The sequence below is a fragment of the Neophocaena asiaeorientalis genome, unplaced genomic scaffold (genome assembly GCF_003031525.2).
Source record: "Neophocaena asiaeorientalis asiaeorientalis breed wild unplaced genomic scaffold, Neophocaena_asiaeorientalis_V1.1 scaffold39, whole genome shotgun sequence".
Classification (NCBI taxonomy): Eukaryota; Metazoa; Chordata; class Mammalia; order Artiodactyla; family Phocoenidae; genus Neophocaena; species Neophocaena asiaeorientalis.
Genome location: NW_020175670.1, coordinates 6,371,480 through 6,379,611, shown reverse-complemented (window position 1 = coordinate 6,379,611; position 8,132 = coordinate 6,371,480).

Here is an 8,132-nt window from a genome sequence, read left to right as displayed (position 1 = left end):
CATTTATCGTGTGCTCTATTTCTATTATTATTACATTGTAACATGCTTGTTAATGGCATTAACGTGCTCATATATACAACTCCCCATAATGCAGAATCAGTGGGAGCCCTGAGCTTGTTTTCCTGCAACTAGATGGTCCCATCTGGGGGTGATGGGAGACAGTGACACCCGATGTGTGTTGCTTATGTCCAGTCTACTCTGTAAGATACAGCTTAATTGTCACTTGCCACTCGCTGATAGGTTTTTTTTTTTTTTTTTTTTTTTTTTTTTGGTACGCGGGCCTCTCACTGTTGTGGCCTCTCCCATTGCGGAGCACAGACTCCGGACGCGCAGGCTCAGTGGCCATGGCTTTTGGGCCCAGCCGCTCCGCGGCATGTGGGATCTTCCTTGACTGGGGCACGGACCCCCGTCCCCTGCATCAGCAGGCGGACTCTCAACCCCTGCGCCACCAGGGAAGCCCTAAACTTTTTTTTTTTAACATTCAGAGATTCAGAAATTTTACTTATACACACCATCTTAAGAAGTTGCTTGTAGATAGGCTGTAGCAAATTGGAGTATATCAAAAATAAAGATACTTGGGGTCAAAGAAACAGTGGAGCTAATCCAGAAGAGTAATACAGGAAAGACCCATGATGACAGCACAAAAAGAAACCCTTTATTAGAGCAGGACAGAGGGCTTTGAGAGGACTTTTTGACTCTTAGAAAAAAAGACTTGATAAAATATTAGATATAGAGACAGATTGCCTTATTGCATAACCTCATTTATTCTTTCCATGTGAGTGGAGCCCCTGATATTGCACAGTTCATGTCCCACATGGATGAAGCAACTAGAGATGCACAAGAGGAAGACAAGTGTAAACTCGAGTACAAAACCCACAGTAATAGGAATAGCTAATATTTTTTGGCTATATACTAAGTACCAGTAATTGTTCTATGTACTTTTACATGTATTAACTCTATTTAATCTGATTTTATTTTATTTTTTTTTTTAAAGAGGTATTTTTTTTTTAATTTATTTTATTTATTTATTTTGGGCTGCATTGGGTCTTTGTTGCTGCGCGCAGGCTTTCTCTAGTTGCTGCGAGCAGGGGGGCTACTCTTCATTGTGGTGGCTTCTCTTGTTGTGGAGCACGGGCTCTGTGTGCGCGGCTTCAGTAGTTGTGGCTCTCGGGCTCTAGAGCACAGGCTCTGTAGTTGCAGCGCACGGGCTTAGTTGCTCTGTGGCATGTGGGATCTTCCCAGACAAGGGATTGAACCCGTGTTCCCTGCTTTGGCAGGCTGATTCTTAACCACTGTGCCACCAGGTAAGTCCCTAATCTGACTTTAAAACAACCTTGTAGATCCTGTGCTCATTTTACACATGAGGAAATGGCAGAAAGATAAAATAACTTCCTCAAAGTTAACACTGCTAAGAACTGCCTTATTCAGGGTTTGAACTCCAGTATGGGCTGCTATATAGCAATTAAACTACACAACTTGGTACTTTATGAGCAATATTTGCAAGGCAGTAAATACTGATAATCAATTTAACCAAATGTAGTGATAAATCTGAATTGCAAGATGAGGGGGATGGCTCTTAGAATGTCAGATTTTCATCTCAGAGCAGATTGTAGATATATCCAGAATTTATAAACTAAGAAGTAGTATTCAAAGTACATTATTTTAAAATATGATGGCAAATATCCAAAGAAATGGCCGAGAAAGCTTATCTCTAAAGAGTAAGACCAGAGACTGAAAAAGGCTGGGCAAAAGACTGTTATTTTCACTATAAGCCTTTTGTTTCTTTAACTACCATTTATTTATTCTTTTCATAAAAATATGTTTATATTAAAAGAACTTCCATTCCCACCCTATAGTAATGTTTCTCTAAGTACACATTGTACTTTCTGCCTCTGCATTTAAAATTACTGTTTCTTCTTTTGGATACGATTCTCTTCCTTTTCTATAAATTGAAATCTTATCCATCAAGTCCACCCCAAATGCCACCTCACATCTCCCATAGGACTCCGTAAGCGTTCTAGTACTTATGTACATCCTACCTTACATCCTTGTTAGTTGTTGACCCAATTGATTGTAAACTTTTTTTTTTTTTTTTGGCCAAGCTGCACGGCTTGTGGAATCGTATTTCCCCGATCAGGGATTGAACCCAGGGCCACAGCAGTGAAAGCGCTGAGTCCTAACCACAGGACTGCAAGGGAACTCCCTGTAAACTCCTTTTTTTTTTTATTGTAAACTCCTTAAACACGATCTTTTACTCTCATGACATAAAACAGGCACTCAGTGAATGTCAAATGAATTGACTTACGTGTGTACTGAAGAAATAAATATCAAGAGGAGCAGCGGAAACGGAACTAAGGAGGCACCATCAGCAACATTAAAGGCATCAGAAAGATGGAGCAGATTTGAGCTGGTCATTTCATACGGACAATATTTTCGACATTTTGTTGTTTTCTTGCAATCTGAGCAGTTTTGATCATGTGATAGGATTAACAGCTAGTCTAGAAGTTACAGTGGTGAGCTAAAACTTCAGAAGTTTGGCTGTTTAAAATAATTACCAAGTAGAGTCAGGTGAAGGTTTGCTTTGCTTCGAAGATATGATAAACTTGTGCGCAGATACTTCTTTGTGACAAAAGGAGAAATGCCAGTAGGGAGAGAGAAATTGAACATGTTGGGGAGATGGAAAATACTATCTTTTTTGTGGGAAGAGTGGTCTACAGAACATGTGTGGATTCTATAATCAAGAAATACATTGGGGGGGCTTCCCTGGTGGCGCAGTGGTTGAGAGTCCGCTTGCCAATGCAGGGGACACGGGTTCGTGCCCCGGTCTGGGAAGATCCCACATGCTGCGGAGCGGCTGGGCCCGTGAGCCGTGGCCGCTGAGCCTGCGTGTCTGGAGCCTGTGCTCCGCAACAGGAGAAGCCACAACAGTGAGAGGCCTGCGTACCACAAAAAAAAAAAAAAAGAAATACATTGGATATAAAATGCTGTAAAATGTTTTACTACTGTTTTGAAGGAATTATTGTCTAGAGTGTAGATTGCTGTAAATATACCCTGTAGGAAGTAGGGAGAGTCATAGAGATCTTTTAGGCAATCCCTCTCATTTTTACTGGTGAGAAACTCAAGTTGAGATGTGACTTGCCTAAGGTTCATATATACGTTATTAATAAATCATGTAGCTGGAATTAAGACTACCTCCAAATCCATGTTCTTTATACCTTCCAACCCAGTCTGAAATATCCTGTCTCCCTGCTGATTAAGTCCCTTTTTAACTAAATGTCACTTTTCTGAAACTTTCCCTCTTACATCTCTCTGAACTCCCTCTCATTCAGACACAGTAAATGTTTTCAGAACGCTTATACTTCTTTGTGTAAGCTTTTATTATAGCACACATCACACTGTATTAGCACAGTTTTTTTCCATCTCCGTCTTTTCCTCCTTAATGGTTAGAGTCATGTCTTTTTAACCTGTAACCCTAGCACAGAGACTGGCAGAGTACTGGTGTTCAGTAATGTCTTCCGATAGGAATTCTTATTATTATGAACCATTTTGATCTGTGAAAATGGTACCAAAGGTGCTGTTTATAAGCCATGCCAAAAATATTCAGGGAGTTTGTGTTTGTGGGCAAAATTTTGGAAATAAAAGACATCTAAATAGCCAAACAGAAATGGAAGATGTCTCAACTCAAAAGCCCCACAGGACTTGGGTAATTCTAGGCCTTAGTGATCAGATTCTAGGCCTCTATGAAAGTCAGGTGAAGCGCTATTCTAAGAAATGATTTGGAAAAAAAGGGAAAGTGAATTGAGTGTATAACAGCTCTGTTTATAAGGGCCCTATACTATATATTTCTTTTAAAGGTCTGTTTCTACTCTACCTCTTTCCCATGCTTCCTTTCATTTATACCTTGACAAGCATCAAAAAAGATTTGAGGCAAGTTTTAAAAGCAAGTAGAATAAATTAATGGTAAAATAATTGTATTAGGGTCAAGGAGAGGAGAATAGAGAGTCAAGAGCAAAGACATCCCAAAGTGCTTATTCCTCTCAGTGGGCCCAAACCAAAATACCATCGGTGCTGTGTCTGGTTCCGCAGTTTGGATCTCTGGGTAACATCTATTTCTCTTCTTACTCTGATCCTGTCTAGATATTACGTAACCTGTGGACTAAATTGAAAAGTTAACTGCAAAACATCTTGTATATAAAATAGTGTAGAAGAAAAAAGTGGAAAATAGATTAAAATATATAATATTTAAAATTTTATATAAATTTCTAAAATATGTAAATATGTTATATAAACATATAGCAAGAGACTATAGTTCATTGCTGCAATCTTTAGATCTGCAGCTGGTCATGAGGCAGTAGTTGACAGATATTACCATTATGATTTTCCTATATCTATTCCAAATTCACTTTGCATTTCGCTAGCACTTTGACAGATTGAGTTTTTTTCATTAGGATATTATTCTCCCTGGATTCCTCCCATACCCGCACCCTGCCACATTGTGGAACAGTAACTCATTTACCTATTCAATAATATAGATCAGTCATTCCAGTCACTATAACATTTCTCTGTCAGTGATGTACCCAGCCTATTCAACACCTGTAGTGCATCATTTTTTTTTTTTTTTTTGCGGTACATGGGCCTCTCATTGTTGTGGCCTCTCCCCTTGTGGAGCACAGGCTCCGGACGCGCAGGCTCAGTGGCCACGGCTCACGGGCCCAGCCGCTCCGCGGCATGTGGGATTCTCCCAGACCAGGGCACGAACGCGTCCCCTGCATCGGCAGGTGGACTCTCAACCACTGCGCCACCAGGGAAGCTCCAGTGCATCATTTTTTAACACCCTTTATTCTACAAAATTATTTCCAGTAATCATTGAAATAATAATAAAACAGTGAAAATTTTCTTTTATTGAACTTCATATATGTATAATCATTTAAAATTTTAGAGTAAAAAGAGGAAAAGTAATAGATTAATAGTTTTAATTTACATTAATATATTTTTGAGAAAAAGGAAGAACCTACATATTAGTCTGATTAGTACAATGAATATTGCAATCTTTATTTTTTGAATCTTCTCCAAATTTATTAATATTGTCAAAATTGATCTTTCTGTGTTAATGTTCAAAAAGATTATACCCAGATATGTCATTTATCCTTACTCATAGATGAGTGAAGAACACTTTTTGTTTTAAATTTGAAAAGTATTGAATGAAGCAACTTGTAACAAATTATAGGAAAAGTCTTAAACATAAGGATAGTGTGTCAGAAATTCATAAAGTCCCATATCACAGAATATTCCAGAAAATGGCAATACTGTCAGTGTTTTTGCTTTTCAGGGTTGATTGTAGTGACTTCAATAGAAAAAAAATTCAAACAAAAACTCCAAGTTGTCATGTAGAATGGCAAATTGCAATATTTGAAGTTCAGTTTCTTTATTTGATTATTTTAAATCTAGGGGCTTCAGGCTTCTGCCTTCTGCCTAGAATGTAGAAAACTGTGAAGAGGGTAGTTCCCATCCTAACAAGAACAGGCAGATAATCCACAAAGTCATAACTTTTCTTCAACCCATCAGAGAACTGAGGTAACCCAGTGGCCTGAAATCTAAAGAAAGGTGCCTGAGACACAAGGGGAGTGTTATGCCTACGTGTAGGCGCTTCTACATGGTCCTCCATCGGCACTCACAAGGAACACTTGGTACCGGTGGAGACCAGAGATAAGACTTTCTTGGTAGTTCAGGCCTGGGGGAGGTGAGCAGTTGCTGCTATGGAAAAGAAACCAAGCCCTGCCTGAACTCATCTCTGCCAGGTTAAAAAAAAGCAGTATCTGCTTGAGAAGGAGAGCAACCTTTCACCGCAGAGTACAGGTGAAGATCAAATGAGGCTGGAAAAAGAAAAAGAAAAAAATCCCTGTCCTGTGGGGAAGAGGAAGAAAACTATCTTGGAGCCAGGCCATTAGAGCCTCCTACTGCTGAGAGGGGGTCAGGATCATTGAGGAAGCCCCACCCCTTAAATGTTTTCCTGCCTGCTGACCCAGTTTCTGGTGAGGCCTCTTCCTGGACTGTAGATCGCCACCTTCTTCCTCTGTCCTCACGTGGCCTTTCCTCAGTTAGTGCAGGTGGAGAGAGAGTGCACAAGTTTTCTGGTTTCTCATCTTATAAGGACACTAGCATTGCCAGAAGCAATGCCAAAAATAATATCATAGAACTGGTCCTGTGAAGATGCAGCCTCCACTGCCAATGCCTGAGGCACCCCAGCCAGCCTATAGCACTGATACCACCAATTCTGGACGTTGGATACTGCTGCCCCCCATTTCTAGGGTGGAGTGGTCCCCATCCTGTAGTGCCACAGTCCACATCTCAAAAGCAGGTTATAGGTGTTTGGTTGATAGCATCCAGGTCATATGTCTGAGCCCTTGGTGCAAGGGAGGCTAGGAAAGTAAGTGTTGGTGTTTTCAACTTCTACGGAGGGAAATGGGCTCTGCCTCGTGGGGTGTCAGTTGTGGGGTGGGGGTTCCCCAAACCCAAAAAGGGCATTCAGTATGCTGTCTGAAAAATGATGATGAGGTTTTACTTGTAGATGTGGCCTTTTTGGGGCTGAACGGTATGGAAATGTGAGGAAGTGGAAACTTTCTCCCTGGTTCAAGAAAGATTGATTAACAGAAGTGGAGTGGTTGGCCCAGAACCTGGAAAACAGATGCAGCAAGCAAGAACGAAGTATCGATCGCTGCCTGAGGATGTTCTGGCCGTAGCTGGGACTGCCAGTCTGCTTGAATGGTGACAACAGCTGTGAGCATGTGAGCATTCCTATGGCCAGGCATTCTGTGAGGTTTTCTCCGTATATTACCCTCATGACTATGAAGCAGTTATTATTTGACAGGTGAGAAACCTGAGTGGTGAAAGGGCCTATGAGATTTCCAAGATCTCACAGTGCCAGGTACATCAGAGCAGAGGTAGGTTCTGCAGGCAGTTGCAGCTAATAGAGGCTGATTGTGAAGATGACCCAGCCAACTCTTCCTGTAGAGCCTACACTTCCCAGACCTCATTCAACACAGCTTCCCACAGAGACTTCCCAAGCAGAGAGAAGGAAATAATCAGTCATTGTGAACGTGCTGGCCTCTGGTTTACACATAGTCTTTTGTGTAAATAAAAGACTATGTTTAATAGTCTTTGGTTAATAAGGCCAGTCCCATGGAAAAAACTGTTTCCAGACCCTCCTAACTGAGAGCAGGAGTAACCCCAGCAAGTAACCCTCTGAGAAATGGAGCTCACTGATGGGAAGGTGGTGCGCCTGTAAACTCAATTATTGTTAATAATGGTGCTTTTGACATAATGTGGGTTTAACAATGTGATACTTAAGTAGATGCTGCTTTGTTTTGTATAGTTAAACATTTTTTTGAGAAGATGTCTCATTTATCTTAAACTTTAAGGTACAACTTACATATATAAAATACACCCCCCTTAAAATGTGTAATTCAGTAATTTTCAATAAATTTACTGAGCTGTGTAACCATCACTATGATACAGCTTTAGAACATTTTCATTACTCCACTAAGGTCCCATGAGCCAATTTACAGTTAATTGTTGCTCTCAACCCTAGCCCCAGGCAGTCACTAATCTACTTTCTGTCTCTACAGATTTGCCTTCTCTGGATAGTTCATATAAAAGGAAGCATACAATGTATGCTTCTTTGTGTCTGGCCTCTTTCACTTAGCAGAATGTTTCTGAGCTTCATCTGTGTTGTAGCATGATCAGTATATCCTTCCTTTTTATTGCTAAGTAGTATTCTATTATTTATAAATTTGATATATATGGATAGATCACATTTTGTTCATGTAACCACCAATTGAATGATTCTTGTTCAATTTTACCTTGATTTCCTTAGGATACTGTCTGCTGAATGCATACGTGGAGGCAACAGAAAACAATAGGTGCTATCATCCCAGCTGCTCCCCACCATCTTGTATTCATTATCCTTCTCTTTCTACTTTTGTATTTCACTCACCATCAGATTCCAGAGAGGTTGTGGGCCTCTCAGAAACCTGGTGGAAAAGTTTAAGCAGGAAGCACTGAGTTGTGCAGTCAGACTATCTGGGTTTTAATTTCCACGTTCTTGCTGAGTCTTGGGCTTATTGTTTTAAACA